Raw genomic sequence first — 17,120 nt, 5'->3', positions numbered from 1 at the left:
GATGATAAAGTTTCCATAAACATTTTTTCCAATTCCGAGTCCACAGAAATTAGAAATAACACTGCCTAATCAGATCATTCGGACCACATTTTCTTTCTTCAGTCCCAAAGCACAGGCCTTCCCCTCCTCCCTTCACTGAGTAGTTCTTGACATCCCTCATGTGAGGTACACCAGGGCCAGGAGGTCATAGCTATCATACTGTCATTATCACCAACCCCAGGGATAACCAGGGGCCCTTTCTTCAATTTAGAGGCATGAGCAGACTTTTGCTTTCTGTAATGTTTATCTAAAGCTCAGTAACAACAGGAAAACACAAATGACCTCTGACTCTGGATGATGAGAACAAAAGATAATCTCAAAGCAGAAAGAAAATTTTACCTTCGTTAGCCTTCATGGAAATCCAGCACCTCTGCATACCGCATGCCTTGAGTATGGGCTTGTGCAATGATTAGGAGCACAGACTGGAGAAAGACTGCTTGGTGGAGTCTTGCCCTGGTCACCTCCCCACTAAGGATGTTACTTAATCTCACCATTTTCTTTTTCTTTTTTAATTTAAAGAGTAAAACCAAGCAAAACAAAACAACAAAGCCAATCAAAACAAATCAGAATAAGTGGCACAGGACTTCAAAACAATAGGAAATAAAAAATGATTACTTCCAGACATAGTAAAAATAAAACAGAACAGAACAAAATAGAACCAATGAAAACAAAATAAAGAATGCCATAAAGGACTTCAAAACATGGTAATAGTGAATCTAAAATGGCGACCATAATATATCTTATTATCTTTGAAATAGTTGCCCATGCCATCGGGTACAATAAAATCAAAACAGAACAAAACCCAACCTACCAAAACAATGAAAATGATACAGGACTTCAAAAGTAGACAATAGGGAATCCACAATGGCCAATAACCTTGGAAGGAGTTCCCTCATAGATGCTATATTATGTACTATTATCCTCTGAATAGATGACCAGTCCACTGGCTTTAGACCTGCACAGTCAGTGAAACACTAAACATTATAAACATGAAATTGTATTCCTTAATAGCCATCATTGCAGCCTGTATTTCTCCAAATCAGCCAGTTGCTTATGATGGGGTGGTTATCTCTCTGTCCAATCCCTGATGATGGGGTGGGGTGGGGGGAGTGTTGTCTCTTCTTGTTTCCCAGCCCATGCACCAGAAGGGGCTGACATCTGGCTCTCCCCTTAGTAGCCTGTGCATGGTGCCAATTTATAAGGAGGGCTTGCTTCTTGTTGACTTCTTGTTCTCTTTCCCTGCAGTCTGCAAATGACACTGACTCATGGGTGTCTGGCTCTCCCCCCAGCAACCCCAGTCTTTCTCTGTGTCTCTGTCTCTGTCTCTGTCTCTGTCTCTCTCTCTCTGTCTCTCTGTCTCTGTCTCTCTGTCTCTCTGTCTCTGTCTCTCTGTCTCTGTCTATCTCTCTTTGGTACCAGGGATTGAACTCAGGACCTTGCACTTGCCAGGCATGCAGTTATGCCACTGAGCTACACCCCTGACTCCCATTTCTCATTTTTTAACTGGGGATAGTAATAGTACTTAAGTCACGGCACTTTTGGAGTACAAAGTGTATTAATTCTTATAAGGTGCTAAGGAGAGAAGTTGGCACATAGTTAATACCAGTTAGTTTATACTGGAATGTGTTACAGAAATAAAAGTCAAATATGGGGATTTCCTTCTATCTTGTCTTTGAAGTCCAATATTTTTCTCTGTTTTGCTTTGTTCTGTTTTGCTTTATTCAATATTCTGTTTTGATTGGTTTTATTCTGTTTTGTTTTTTATTTGATTTTGCTATACCTGATGGAATGGACAACTAATTGTGAAGATAACAAGATATACTATGTTAGTTATTATTGTTTTCCCAGTAGTCTGCTTTTAAGTTCTGTACCAATTTTGTTGCTTTGTTTTGATTGACTTTGTTATGTTTTGTTTTGTTGGTTTTTACTATTTTTAAAATAAAAAAAGAAAGAAAAGTCTAATTATTTCCCCAAAAATGGTTGCTGTTAACTGACTTAGAGAAAAAGGAGTGATAATTTCAGGGGAGGGGTACCCCTTTTGGGTTGAAAGACCCCAAAAGTGAATTCCTAGAGGATGACTAGTTCAGTGTTTGATGCATAGTAATTGCTCATTATTTGTTTGTGGAATAAATGATAAAATGACAGAATGAATAAATAAATTGAGGTATTAGCAGAAAAGAGATACTAACATGCCAAAGATAAAAAACTGCTTTCTTTGCTATTTTTCCAAGGGAACAAATGTTAGCTGGCATGCTGTTGAAATTGCATGGACTTACTCTCTGTGGAATGAGCCCTGCTGGTTATGAAAAGCCTGAGGCTATATGCAGAATGATGTGTTCAAAATACTCAGCTGCTAAGCTGCCTCTCAATCCAGTTTCTCCAAACCCACATCTTCTGGTTGTATCTTTCATACAATCAGCACAAGGACAGAGGACATGAGGAGGAATAAGACACTTGTGGGGCAAACGAAAAAAGGAGAAAGACAAGGAAGCGAGGCAGATGGTAATACGTGGCTCTGATTGCAAGGACAATGGGAAGTATGCTTAGAGAAGAGAGGGGAGCGATTGTGGAGATCTAAGACCTTCATCACGCCGGTTCTCTTCATACCTACAGAGGAACAACTAAGTGCTACTGAATCAGGTAGTCCTTCAAGATACAGTTGTCACTATGGCCACATGTAGTGGTGCATACCTACAATCCCGGCACTTGGGAGGCTGAAGGAAGACAATTACTGTAAATTTGAGGACAGCCTAGACCACATAGTGAGTTCAAGGCCAGCCTGCTTTATATGGCAAGATCCTGTCTCAAACAAAAAAATTGACACTATAAATGTATGATGATCAACTTCAAGAGTGTTCTCAGCAATCCTACTCTACTTCGTTTTATTTTATGTTTTTGGAAGTGCTAAGGATCAAACCTAAAGCCCCATGTACACTAGGCTCTACCACTGAACTACATTCCCAGCCCTATTTCTTATTTCTTTAGTTAACTCACTTTTCCAGTCACTAAACTAGTTTCTCAAACTTTCTCTGTTCTCTGGATGAGGCCAACCTGCCTTTACTTCCTCTCCCACAGCTGCCCACTGATCATCCTTTATTTTTCTACCACCAAATATGAAAGCCTACCATCATTGATTCCACACTTTGTTCTTTCTTACTAAAGACTGCCTTCTTTCCTACTGAAGTCAGTTTCTCCTAGGAATTATCTTTGACATCTCATTCTTCACATTCCATATCTAATTCACACACACACACAAATCCTACTCATTCTTAAATACCTCCTGAATAAGACTGCTTCTCTCCACCTTCAAGTTCCCAGAACAGTTTCTTTCTACCTAAACTACTACCATTGTTCCCCAACTGATCTATGGTTCCCCTTCAATAACTCTACCAGTCTTATTCCAATTGTTTAAAGGTTTTAAGCGTAATATTGACGTACACTGAAGATGGCAAACGTGAAAACACTCATCACTGTTCAGCCTGATACATCTCATATGTCTGACACCTGTTTAACCAGCACCCATTCTAAGGACGCAACGTAGGCAGTTGTGCAAAAGCCCATCTTACGCTGCTTCCGGTCACTAGCTCCCTATCTCCTACAACCGCTAGGCTCACTTCAAACACGTTAGCTTTGTCATTTTTTTCATCTTTTTTACCAGCCATACCATACTATATGCATATTTCTGGGTCTGTACTACTATTTATTTGCACAAAGTTCACCCATATGGTAGTGAGAACTTCGAGTCTGTTCATTATCACCATTCCACAGGAAGCCTCTACACACTTCCACAACAAATTAGTCTACTCTTGATGAACATTTTGTCTATTTCTAGCTTAAGGCCATGAGGGACAGGTCATGTCTCTGAACATTTTTGTGCCTGTCCCAGGCTGTACATGTCCTACCACTTCTCTTAGGTCCCTTCATTCTAGTCACAGTACCCAGGGTGACATTTCCTACGATGCAAATCTAATCTTAGGATTCTTCATTCACTTGGTGACTTGCAGGAACCCACAGGAAAGACTAAAATCCTTAAGTTGCTACAAGGCCCTGCATGATATCAATCCTGTCCCTCAGGTCTCTTCGTCAGCCAAGCCTTCTTTGCTCAGGTCCCCCATCCTCCTTCCTGTGACAGCATCTCTCACAGCTGCTCCTGCCACCCAGATGGCTGCCCCTCTACCATCTCCCTGGCTAGCTCACTCTCCCTGTAGACTTGGTTGTCTTCAGTCACACAGCAAAGCCGTCTCTAGCCCTCTTCTCCAGCTCTGTTTTCATAAATTACCCACTCTTTTTATTTGTTACAGTTATAATTTTATTTTTCTTCAATTAATATCTATTTCTAATCTCCTACCCACACTCATTGTAGATCATTTGTTTCACAAGGACAAAGACTATGGATTTTGCTTTTGGTTGTTGGTTTGCTTTTGGATTTTCTCCTGGTCTTTTACATGGACCAAAGCCCAGCGTGGTGGCACATGCCTGTAGTCCTAGCACTTGGGAGGCTGAGGCGCGAGGATCACTGTGAGTTCCAGACCACCAGACAATTACATTGGATTACAATGTGAGCGCAAGGCTGACTGAACTGCATAGCAACACTCTGTCTGAGAAAAAAAAAAAAAACAACTTACATGGACCATACTGAAAACAAATAAAATGCTTGTTCAAAGAATGAATCATCAATCAAATTCCTACTGTTTGTGGAACAACGAAAAGAACTCAAGTTTTGGGGATATAGCTCAGTGTCTTAAGTGCTTACCTGGCAGGTACAAGGTCCTGAGTTCAATACTCAATACCAAAAAATAAAATAAAATGAAATAATAAAAGCATTCAAATTCAATATTATAGAATGGTATTGGACTTACTAGCTTATTTTCTGACCTGATTATTTAAAACGGATTCTCCTTCCTGTTGTTTATAACAATCAAAGCCAGGTGTACTGGCCCACAGCTGTAATCCCAGCACTTGGGTGGCTGAGGGAGGAGGATCATTGAGAGTTCAGGGCCAGACTGAATTACATAGTGATACTCTGTCTCAAAAAAGCAAAACAAAAAGAAAAGCAAACTGCAAAGAATCAATAACTGGGATCTATTTTATTAAAACCTTTGCACATCAAAATAAATCACCGACAAAGTTAAAAAGCAACCTACAGAGTGGGAAAATATTTTAGGTAACTGTCCCTCAGACACAGGACTTCTATCTAGAACATACAAAGAATTGAAAAAAACCACCCCCCCCATATTCAAAGGCCCAATCCAAAAATGAGCATCTGAGATGAACACACAATTCTTAAATGAAGAAATACAAATAGCAAGTAAATACATAAAAACTATTCAACATCATTGGTCATTCAAGAGAGGGAAAATTAAAACAACACTGAAATTCCATGTCACCCTGGAAAGAATGGCTATTATCAAGAAATCAATAGCAATGCTGAAGGGTGTATGGAGAAAAAGGAACCTTTCTCCACTGTTTTTGAGAGTGTAGACTAGTACAACCATTGTGGAAATCAGTTGGGAGGTTCCTCAAAAACCAGTATTAGAGGTCCCATTCAACCAGCAATTCCCATCTGGGTATTTCCCCTGAAGACTTAAAAAACATTATACCACAGTAATATATGTGCACCCATGTTTATAGAAGCACAGTCTGTAATAGCCAAATCTTGGAAACAACCCAAATGCTCAAAAAACAAGTAATAAATAAAATGATGTGGTATTTTTCTACAATGGAGCACTACTCGGCCATAAAGAAGGATAAACTCGAGGCTTTTATAGGAAAATGGATGCATCCAAAGACCATATTCATATGTGAAACAAATCACACTCGCATGTTCAAGCGTCATCTCATCCCCCTAGTGTAAGAAACAGAAAGAGTAAATAAGATCTAAAATGTAAAATAGACATGCTGAAAGGGAAAGAAACTGCAAAAGGAAAGAGCAACTAGAATGGGGAAAAGAGAAAAAGAAGGGAAAAGAAAAAATACACATACACAAGGTAGCTAAGTAATTTTACTACTATTTCTGTTTAGCTCATTGAAAAGAATGGTTTGTGCTTATATTGTTTGATCAATTTTGGATACTTATGCCTTATAATCTGAGCAACTACTTTGAAGACAGCAATGTGTAATATATTTAATCGTTGTTAATTTCCTATTATCTGTTTTGAAATTCTGTGCCATTGTTTTTCGTTTTGTTTTGTTTTTGTCTCTCTAAAATAAAAAAAGTACAAAACAAAACAAAAAAATTGTAGGCAGGCTCATTGGCCTGAGTTATAACCAAATTTGGTGGTTGGGTTCAAATTTGACCTTATGGGGAAATTTGATTTGGTTCTTGTCCAATTCTGGTCTGCAACCAGAATCATGGAGAATTAAGTTTGTGAACCGAGATTCCACTGTATGTATTTGTTTACATTAATCTATATTTTAAATAGTAAAGCATATTTACTATTTTGTAATTTCTATTTGTGTCTATGTAAGTACAAATATTTTCTCTACATAATGTGTATGTGTTTCAGGAGAAATGAGTATTCATTTAACAGATTAAAGCTTGGATTAGCTGGGGCATCTAAGTACAGGCAAATTTCAACTTGTTGAAAGTTAAAACAAATTTAAATCTACCTGAGATCTTTTAAGTAGAGGTATATATTTTAACTGAATATGTGAATTTATTTTAGCCTTTAAGTTATTTAATAGAAAGAACATGACCTAAAAGCTAGCTTTTTTGCTAAAAGACATTGATTTGCCCTCACGAATCTTTTTCTTTTTTCCAGAAATAGTTCACAATTGAGATAACTTACAAAATAAAATAAAATGTATTTTTAACTATTGTTTTATAAAAAGGAACTAATGATTTGAAAACTGCAACAATTACCTGCTTGTATTTGTTTACATATCTGCTTCCCCATCTTTAAAATTAGGAATTGGAGCAGGGGGCTTCACAGGTCTCTTCAATTTTTCTGTGAGTCCACTTGGGTTTTTCAATCCCATCCAGATGCCCAGTGGTCAGGGTGAGTGGGACTGGATCTTAATATGCAGCCCACTAGTGACTAGAAAGAATCACCATTGTTCTAGAGGAAAGAAAAGACATTTAGAGAAGCACAGGAGGCATGATGGACAGACAGTAAGCTATACAGAATGGAGAAAAGTAAAAGAGATCAGATAACAAGAAGCAGGTAAGTCAGAAGGTAAGGAGTCAATGATTCCTGAGCAGGCTTTGTACTGTGAGCTTTCCATATACTTTCTTCCTCAGTCTCTACAAAAACTCCTCTGAGTTTTTACAAACAAAGAAATTGAGAATGAAAAGACAATGATAACATTTATAATCATATAGTTAGAAACTATAGTGCTAAAGTATGATTCCAAAGGCAATGCCCTTATGTCCTTGTGTAACAAGGCTCAGCTCATTGAAGGAAGTAAGTTGGAATGAAGCTGTCCTCCATTCCAGGTAGGGTTGCAACCTCTTGTTGGCTCAGCAACTGAACTAGCAGGGGCATGATGGATGTGACAGGGCCCCCACCCTACAACACACCCACCCACCTACTTAAGGTTCTTGTGGAACTGGAAGTGAGGGGTGGAGTTCACTGATGACTCCCAGGGATAACCTCCTATCAAAACATGTAAACTCAAGTGGGGAAAGGGATAAAAACCAGAAATACTATGTCAGTGTGGGCTAAAGTGGTGATTTCTGTACTCTGGGTTCACAGAGTAGTGCACACATCCACACATATCCACACACCCTAGCAATTGTTGATTGTCTTGGGCTTTTAAAATTATTGCCTTAATTCTTCGCTTGCTGCTTCTTATCAGTCTTCATCTATTTCCATGACTTGCAGTACTGTATCTATAGCCAAAGGCCAGGGATGGACTGTGTTTGGTAAAATCTGATGCTGGTTGCAGGCAATGCTTAGAGACAGCGTAAATAGTTTTAAGGATACTTCTTAGGCAACTAGGGAAGACATGTTCTAAGGAGTGCCTGTGAAGTTTTAAATGCTGTCTGTCCATTGTTTTAAAGCTAGAGATTACTGCTTCCTAGAAGAAATTTTTAAAAGATATTTGAGTGTACCCCTAACATAACAGACTATTCTTATATTAGTGCATTTATTGATCTCTCTCTCTTTTTTTTTTTTGGTCTTTTTCATTTTTATTGGTACCAGGGATCGAACTCACGACTGCCTGCTTGCAAGGCAGGAGCTTATGCCGCTGAGCTAAATCTCCAGCCCCCATTTATTGATCTCTTTAAGAGTCAACAATCTACATCTTTCTCCATTTTCATACCAACATATTTAAGATTTATTCTACATTGAATTCTGTAATTAAAAAGTTTATGACTAATATAGTGTAGATATTTTTTTCTCTGTCTCTCTCTTTTATTTTAAAGAGGACAAAACCCAACAAAACAGAATAAAACCAATGAAAACACAGCAGTGAAAAGTGGTACAGAACTTCAAAACAGGACAATAGGAAATCAACAGTGGCTGCTATAATATACCTTGCTATCTTCACAATAGTTGTTTATACCATCAGACATAGCAAAATCAAATGAAACAAAACAGAATAAAACCAATCAAAATACAACATTGAATAAAACAATAAATCAGAACAAAACAAAACAGAACAATCCTGTGCATTGTTATCTTCAAAATAGTTGTTCAGGTTACCAGACCCAAGAATAAAACCAAACAGTAAAATGGAACAAAACGTTGGATTTCAAAAACAAGACAGGAGGAAATTCCCCACAGCTGGCACAATGCACACTGCCATTCTCTAGGTGGATGCCCTGACCACCAGCCCCAGGCCCACAGAGTCCACCAAATAAGCATCAAGCTATTCCCTTCCCCTCAGTTGCTATCATCTCACCCTGAGTGAATCAGCGGGGATGGTGGGTTGGTGGGGTGTGCTCTACTGGTTTTCCAGGCCAGATACTGGTTACCTCACAGAAAGACGTAGTTTCTCTTCTCACTGAGGCTCCTTCCAATCAGCGAGATGAGGCTTACTTCACAGGAAGGCTGTTTCTATTCCAACGTGTTCTCTTACAGCATGTATTTCTAGCTTTTTCTTGTACGAATATATCATCCACACTATGGGTACACTATCCTATTGTTGATGAGTATTTTGTTTCCAGGGATTTAAAAATATTGGCAAGACTACAAGAATCAACTTTATGTATATAGTTACCATACTGTTAACTGTGTTCCTGCAAAGTAACTCTTCAAAAGTAAGATGAAAGAATTAATAAATATTGTCAGGTCTCTTTCCTAAAGACAGTAACATTCCTTTCAAGGATGTACAGTGTCTTTTGGCCTATTTCATCCCCACTGCTGATTATCAAACTGGTTTAAAAAAAATAATATCCAATTACTACTTTTTTTTTGAAATGAGGTCTTGCTATGTTGCCCAGCCTGGACTCAAAATGATCCTCCTGCCTTAGCCTCCCAAGTAGCTACAATTATAGGAATGTGTCACTAAACTAAGCTTGCAACTAACCTTTTAAATTTGTATGTCCCTGACTACTGGAGATAGTGAACATCTTTTAAATGTCAACTTCCTGTTTTCACTTTTTTTTCTCATTGCAGCACTTAGGACTGAACCAAGAGCCCCACATATAACAGGTGGGTCCCTTCCACCCAGCCATACTCCTACCCCCGTGATCACTTTCTAAGTGTCTATTACTCAGTATAGTTTCCATTTTTTCTCATCCTGAGCCTTTTCAATGTGCATATGAAAAGCTCAGCAATATGTGATCATGTTGGCCCATGACCTCTTCATGTCTGGGGATTGCCATCTTCACCCCGAGGAGCCATACACTTCCACAGCCGCGCGGAACTCTGGCATCATCTAGAACTGCTTGAAGTTCTGAGTTTAACTGCAGTCACCCCCTTCTGATGCCTTCTTTCTACTCTTTGTTTCTTTCCCAGATAGTCTTATCAAACCTGCTAATCCATCTCATTGAGTCCCACGTCCTTATTCTCTGTAAGAAGACTGTCTCATACACATGAAAGAACATTCAAAAATTTGAGACAATTAATGGCTTAGGAATCAATCCTTCTTAATCTCCCCAGGACTGTACAATATCCAGTGCTTTTAAAATCAAGCAGTCCAGGGCTGGGGATTTATCTCAGTGATTCAAACACCTACCTGATAAGTGTGAGTCATGAGTTTGATTCCCAGGACCAAAACAAAAACCAAGCAGTCCTAGCTGGTATTTGGGGATGGGTTCTGTGTTGGATTGTATGAAGACTAAGAGGTTACAATTATCATTTAATAATATACCAGATTCCAGAGATGTCGTATGTCCTTCAAAATCTGGACAGTCCCTCACAAAGTATTGTTCTGGGTTGGCATGGTGCACACCTATAATCCTAGCACAATGGGAGCCTGAAATAGCAGAAAAGCAAATTCCATCCCAGCCTGGGCAACTTAGTGACTTAGCAAGACATGGTGCCAAAACAAAAAACAGTAAAAGGTCTGGGGAGATAGCTTAGTGCAAAAGGCCTGGGTTTAATCCCCAGCACCACACACACGTGCACACACACACACACACAGTACCACCCAAAATACCAACATTGGCCCTAATGAAAGAACAAAATTTCCTTGATATGTAATATGATTGAAACAGGCAGCATAGACATACATCAAACCTTGTTCATTGTTTAAGGGAGTCTACTAACACCTGAAACCGGTCCATAAACCCACTTTAAAAACTCTTACCTAAACTGTATGCTGTTTAACAGTATGGTCAGCAGCATTTGGCTATCTCAAAGCTTTCTCATGTTAGTTTTCCTATTATATTTGAAACTGCAAAATGAATTGCTCTTCCTTTTCAGTTTTTTAAAAAAAATCTAGTTAAGCATAAACTCAATAGCCCCTTCACTTTGATTTTCTGTAGAACACCTCAGGAGGCTGAGACAGGGAGATTGCTATAAGTTCAAGGACAGCCCAAACTGCATAGCGAGACCGTGTTTCATGGATAGGAAGAATAAATATTGTGAAAATGGCCAACCTCCCAAAACTGTTATATAGATTCAATGCAATCCTAGTGAAAATACCATCAACATACCTCACAGATCTAGAGAAATCACTCCTAAAATTCATCTAGAACCAGAAAAGACCTAGAATAGCAAAGACAATTCTAGGCAGCAAAGGCAAGGCAGGAGGCATCACAATCCCTGACTTGAAGCCATACTACAAAACAACTGCAATAAAATCAACATGGTACTAAAATAAAAACAGCCAAAGGTCAATGGAGTAGTTTAGAATATACAACCACCACTACAAACACACTCAACACCTTATCGTTGATAAAGGGACCAAACGTACACTGGCAGAACGACAGTCTCTTTAATAATGGTGTTGAAAAAACTGGCTCTCCATAAGCCAAAAACTAAAACTGTACCCATACCTATCACCATGTACTAAATTAAAATATGAATGGATCCAATATCTGAATATTAAAACAGAAACACTAAATCCGTTGGAAGACAAATTGAGTAAAAAACTTGAAGACATAGGGGTAGATAGAGAATTCATGAATAGGACTCAAACTGCACGGGAAATACTTCCCAGAATCAATAACTGGGGTCACGTCTTATTAAAAAGTTTCTGCATGTCAAAAAAAATCTCCAGCATAGTGAAAAGAAAACCCACAGACTGGGAAAAAATCTTAGTGAACTGTCCCTCAGACAAAGAACTTCTGCTTAAAACATATAAAGAATTTAAAAAATCAAACCCCCGAAATTTAAAGACCCAATCCAAAAATTGGCATCTGAGATGAATACACAGTTCTCAGACGAAGAAATATAAATGGCAAATAAATACATGAAAAAAGGTTCATCACCATTACTCATTAGAGAAATGCAAATTAAAACCACACTGAGATTCCATCTCACTCCAGAAAGAATGGCCAGGATCAAGAAAACTACCAACAACAAATGCTGGAGAGGCAGTGGGGAAAAAGGAACTGTCCTGCACTGTTGGTGGGAGTGTAGACTGGTGCAACCACTGTGGAGGTCAGTCTGAAGATTTCTCAAAAGGCTGGGATTGGAGGTCTCATTTCATCCAGCTATTCCACTTCTAGGCATATTCCCAGAAGAACTGAAAACATCATACCACAATGATATATGACCACCCATGTTTATAGCAGCACAATTTGTAATAGCCAGATCTTGGAAACAACCTAAGTGTCCATCCACTGAGGAATGGATAAAGAAGCTGTGGTATTTTTATACAATGGAGTACTACTCAGCTATAAAGAATGATCACATTGAGACATTTATAAATAAATGGATGCAGCTTGAGACCATACTCATAAGTGAAATAAATCAAGCTCACATGTATAAATATCGAATAGTTTCCCTAGTGTAAGAAATGGTAAGAATACATAAAAGTATGTGATAATCATGATTCCCCATTATATTGTTTTGAAGACTTATAATGTTTTCATTCATTAGTTGGAATGGTTTTATTCTGGGGTGTTTGATTTTACTGTCTGTGTTGGTATGAACAGTTATTCTGAAGAAAACATGACATTGTAATAGCTAGTGCTGATTTAATATTAGCTTGTTTTGAAGTCACATCAAGCTTTTGTTCTTTTGTCTCCATCAGTTTTATCATGTTGTATCTTATTGGATTTTATTATATGTGATACAATAAACAAAATTTTTTATAGACACTAAGATAATATAGAAACCATTGTTCATTTTCTGTTAGTTGTTTCTAAATACACCCTGCAATACTTTCATTCTCTTGAATGGTTTTACACTGTCTTGTGATGTTTGATGCTATAGAATACGAAGTTATACTCAAATATTTCAAGGAAAGAGACATTATGGTTACTACTGTTATGTCAGGTTATCTTGTGGTGACACACTATGTTGCTTAAATTGTTCTGTTCTGAAAAAAAGTTAACATAATGAAACATGGGTTTTATGTTATCACTATTAATCATAAATTCTTTCTTCTATTTCATACTCTGCCTAAAGAATTTATTATTAAGGAAAACCTTTTTTCTATCCTTGGGTAAAGAATTAGGTAGAGCCTGATCATAACCTAGCCTATGATTCTTTGGCTAGTCCTAGTACAGTTTTAAGGCGTCTTAGTCTTCAGAAATACATAAAAACAGAAAAAGAAAATCCATAAATTGTAGCAAAACCTTTCTCTTTCCTCTCAAAGCTGGGTAAATTTATTTCCCGTCTACAAAATGACAGAAATAAACTTATTTTCAGTCCTACTATAATTTTGTTTCTATTTATCAAGTCATCTTTCTTCTTTCCATGTTTTCACTTGATCCTGACAGCTTACTGTTTCCTATATGCCAAGTGTGAGTTCACTTTCTGTGCCTTTTGACATATAATTTTTACTTACTCTGCTGCTGTTGGGTAGAAAATGTGTGTTCCTCTTTCAAAACCCAACTCAAACATTATTTTGTCCATAATTGGTTCCTAAATCTCTTCAATGACAATTACTCTGTGATGGTTCATTTCTACATTACATTACTTTTATCTCTTTTATGGTTTCTGACTGCGTCAAACGTAGTTATGAAGCCGGTCAAATGCCTTTCACTAGACAGCGCCTTCCTGGAGATTAGGGCTGTCTTCTTCACTTTGGGTCTGACTTACAGGATACAACGCTTGCATTGACTCTGTCTTCTAAAACATCTTTCAGAACATCTTTTTCTCCATTAGCAGTTATCACCAGCTGTGATTATTTTCTTTATTTACCTGTGCATTATTCAATGAAATGTAAAGCCTACGAGGGGCAAACCAGATGATATCTACCCTATTCATCACTGTTTCTCCAAATGAAATGACAGCCAACCAATAACAGATTGTTTTGCATTAATTCAGTCTCCAAATTGCCAACTCTTTATCAACAAATGAGCAATTCATTTTTAAATTATTTCCTAATGTTGCAATACATGTTTATTAAAACTTACATTTGTTTTCTTTAAAATGTACAGACAAAATAAAAAATAAAAAAATGGAACCAAATATTGTGGCTAAAAAATTATAGGGAGTGAGTTCATTTCCATTTTCCAATTCTAAAAATTATTGGTAATACACAAAACATAAAATTAATGTACTGTTAAGTGTAGATAAATAGCAGTATTTATATTCACATTTGCAGTCATTATCATTCATCCTCGTAGTAGTTTTCACCTTATAAAAATGAAACCTTAGGTTGCCTAAGGAGGGGTGAACTGGCCCAGGTCGGAAACGGAGCAGGTCAAAACTCCCGTGCTGATCAGTAGTGGGATCGCTCCTGTGAATAGCCACTGCACTCCAGCCTGGGCAATATAGTGAGACCCTGTCTCTAAAAAAATAAAAAATAAAAAATAAAATAAAAATGAAACCTTACACACATTTGCACTCCAGCCTGGGCAATATAGTGAGACCCTGTCTCTAAAAAAAAAAAAAAAAAAAAAAATGAAACCTTACACACATTAAATAATACCACATTGCTCCCCATCTACCCAGCCCCAATATCCACTATGCTACTTTTTGTCACGACTTGGACTCCACTTAGTACTTCATGTAAGTAGAATCATAAAGTGGTGTTTGCTTTATGAAATTGGGTGTGCCGATGCTTGACAAGTATACACGTAGAGTTACTGTCACTTCTTGGAATACCATTTCCCTTCCAATATGTAGTAGCCAATTTTGTCTCTTTTGACCAGCACTGCTTGGAAGTTAACCTTGTCTGACATGAATAGTATAGAGATGCCTACATAACTTCAAGCTCCAGATTCTTGGAGCATCGTTTTCCACATTCTCCCTTTGAGTCTATGTGTATCTTTGTAGATGAAATATGTCTCTTGCAGCAACATACAGATGGATTTCGTTTTTTCATCCAGTCTTCCAGTCTGCATCATTGAACTAGAGTTAAAACCATTTACATTACATTACTACTGACAAATGTGCACTAATTCCTGTCGTTTGTTGTGTTTCTAGTGTTTGATTCATTTCTGTTTTACCTTCTCTCAGGGCGATTTATTTATTCTTTCCTTCAGTCTGACAGCTGCTGTTGTCTTCATTGTGTGTGATCCCCTTACATCTTTGTGCAGTGCTGGCTGTGCATTTCTTTAGTTAATCCTTAGCATTTGTCCTTTGACTCTGAAGGATGGCCTTGCAAGATATAGTAATACAGTTGCTATTATTTTATTTAAGACTAAATAAATTTCATTCTAAGTACTCCTGGCCCTTTAAAAACCTAACATTCTGCTGATGGGCTTGCATGTATGAGCAATTCAGTGGTTCATTCTAACAGATTTTAGTACTTTTTTTTTGGCAATTTCATTCTGATATGTCATGGGGAGGTTTTTTTCTGGTCAAGTCATTTGAAGCTCTAAATGCCTCTTTCACTTGAGCATCCATCTCATTCTGAGATTTAGGAAATTTTCTGCAATTATTTCAGTGAATAGATTTTTGATACCATACCCTATACACCCTTCCCAAAGCTGAGGATACTTTTATTCTTTTAGAATTGTCCAGGAGCTGTTGCATAATCTTTTAATGGTTCCCATTCTTTGTTCAGTACAATATAATTGACTGAAGGTTCCAGTCCATCTTCACTTCAAATCCTGCTATCTTTTCTTCTGATTCATCTTGTTTACTGCAAACAGTTTCAGTTGAGTTTTTTGTTTGACATATTGAGATTTTTTTTCTTTTTAAAAAGATTCTTTTTTGTCTTTTTCCTTTTTATCGGTACCAGGGATCAAACTCACGACTGCCTGCTTTACAAGGCAGGCGCTTATGCCACTGAGCTAAATCCCCAGCCCCCAAAAAGATATTTTTTTAAAGAGAAGAAAATAAATAGAAATAGAATAAAACAAAGTTTCACATCAGGCTAACAGGAGAGTAACAGTAATTAATACATTATGCATTGCTATCTTCATAGTAGTTACTCAGAGCACAAGTTACAGGCATAAAACAATGTCCAGATAATGTCAGCACAAGTCTTTCTTTTCAATGAACTAAGAGAAACTAGCTGTGTAAATATCTTAACTATCTTTAATATTTTTTCACTCCCCCCCCCATCAGTTTCTTCTTTCTTTTGAACAGTTTCTTTCCATTTTACAATATCTGTTGTAACTTCTGGATCTTATTTACTCTTTCAACTTCTCACACGAGGGCTACAATGCAATGTTTACATATGTGATTCTGATTTATTTCACTTATGAGTATGGTCTCAAGGGACATTCATTTGTCTATAAAAGTCTCCAGTTTATTCTTCTTTATGGCTGAGTAGAACTCCATTTTATATATATATATATATATATATATATATATATATATTTTTTTTTTTTTTTTTTAAACCACAGCTTTTTCATCCATTGCATGGTTGGTGACCATCTGGATTGTGTCCAAGCTTCAGCTATTGCAAATTGTGCTCTATAAACATAGGTGCACATATACTGCTGTAGTATGATGCTTTAATGCTTCCAGGAAGATGCCCAGAAGGAGAATAGGTGGATCAAATGAGACCTCTGATCCTAGTTTTTGAGAAATCTCCACACTGATCTTCACAGTGACTTCACCAGTTTACACTTCTACCAACAGTGGAGAAAGGTTCTTTTCTCCCCACAGCTCCACCAGAATTTGTTATTGATTGATTTCTTCTTAATAGTCATGCTTTCTGGAGTGAGATAGAACTTCAGTGTTGTTTTAATTGCCTCTCTTGAGTGATCAATGATGTTGAACATTTTTTCATATGTTTATTTGTTGTTTGTATTTCATCTGAGAAGTGTGTATTTATTCCACTTGCCCATTTTTGTCTTTTTATTTTGAAGATAATAACACCAAATGAGATGAAACAGAATAGAGTCACTCAAAACACAAGGATCAATATACTACATGACTTAAAAACAAAATATAAGGAGATCAATAATGGTTACTGTAATGTCTCCTGTTGTTCAAAAGAATTGCCCACATCATCAGGCATAATAAAATTGAACAAAACAGTGCAGAACAAAACCAATTAAAACAAAATATTGGAGACATTATAGGACTTCAGAAGATTAGTCCAATCAGAATGGGTACTGTAGTGCATCTTATTGTCTTCAAAATAGTTGCCTATACTGTCATATGATAGTGTCA

Source organism: Cavia porcellus, unplaced genomic scaffold (assembly GCF_034190915.1).
Source record: "Cavia porcellus strain 051 isolate PalLab524CR breed Dunkin Hartley unplaced genomic scaffold, mCavPor4.1 scaffold_8, whole genome shotgun sequence".
Lineage (NCBI taxonomy): Eukaryota > Metazoa > Chordata > Mammalia > Rodentia > Caviidae > Cavia > Cavia porcellus.
This window is presented reverse-complemented; position numbering follows the sequence as displayed.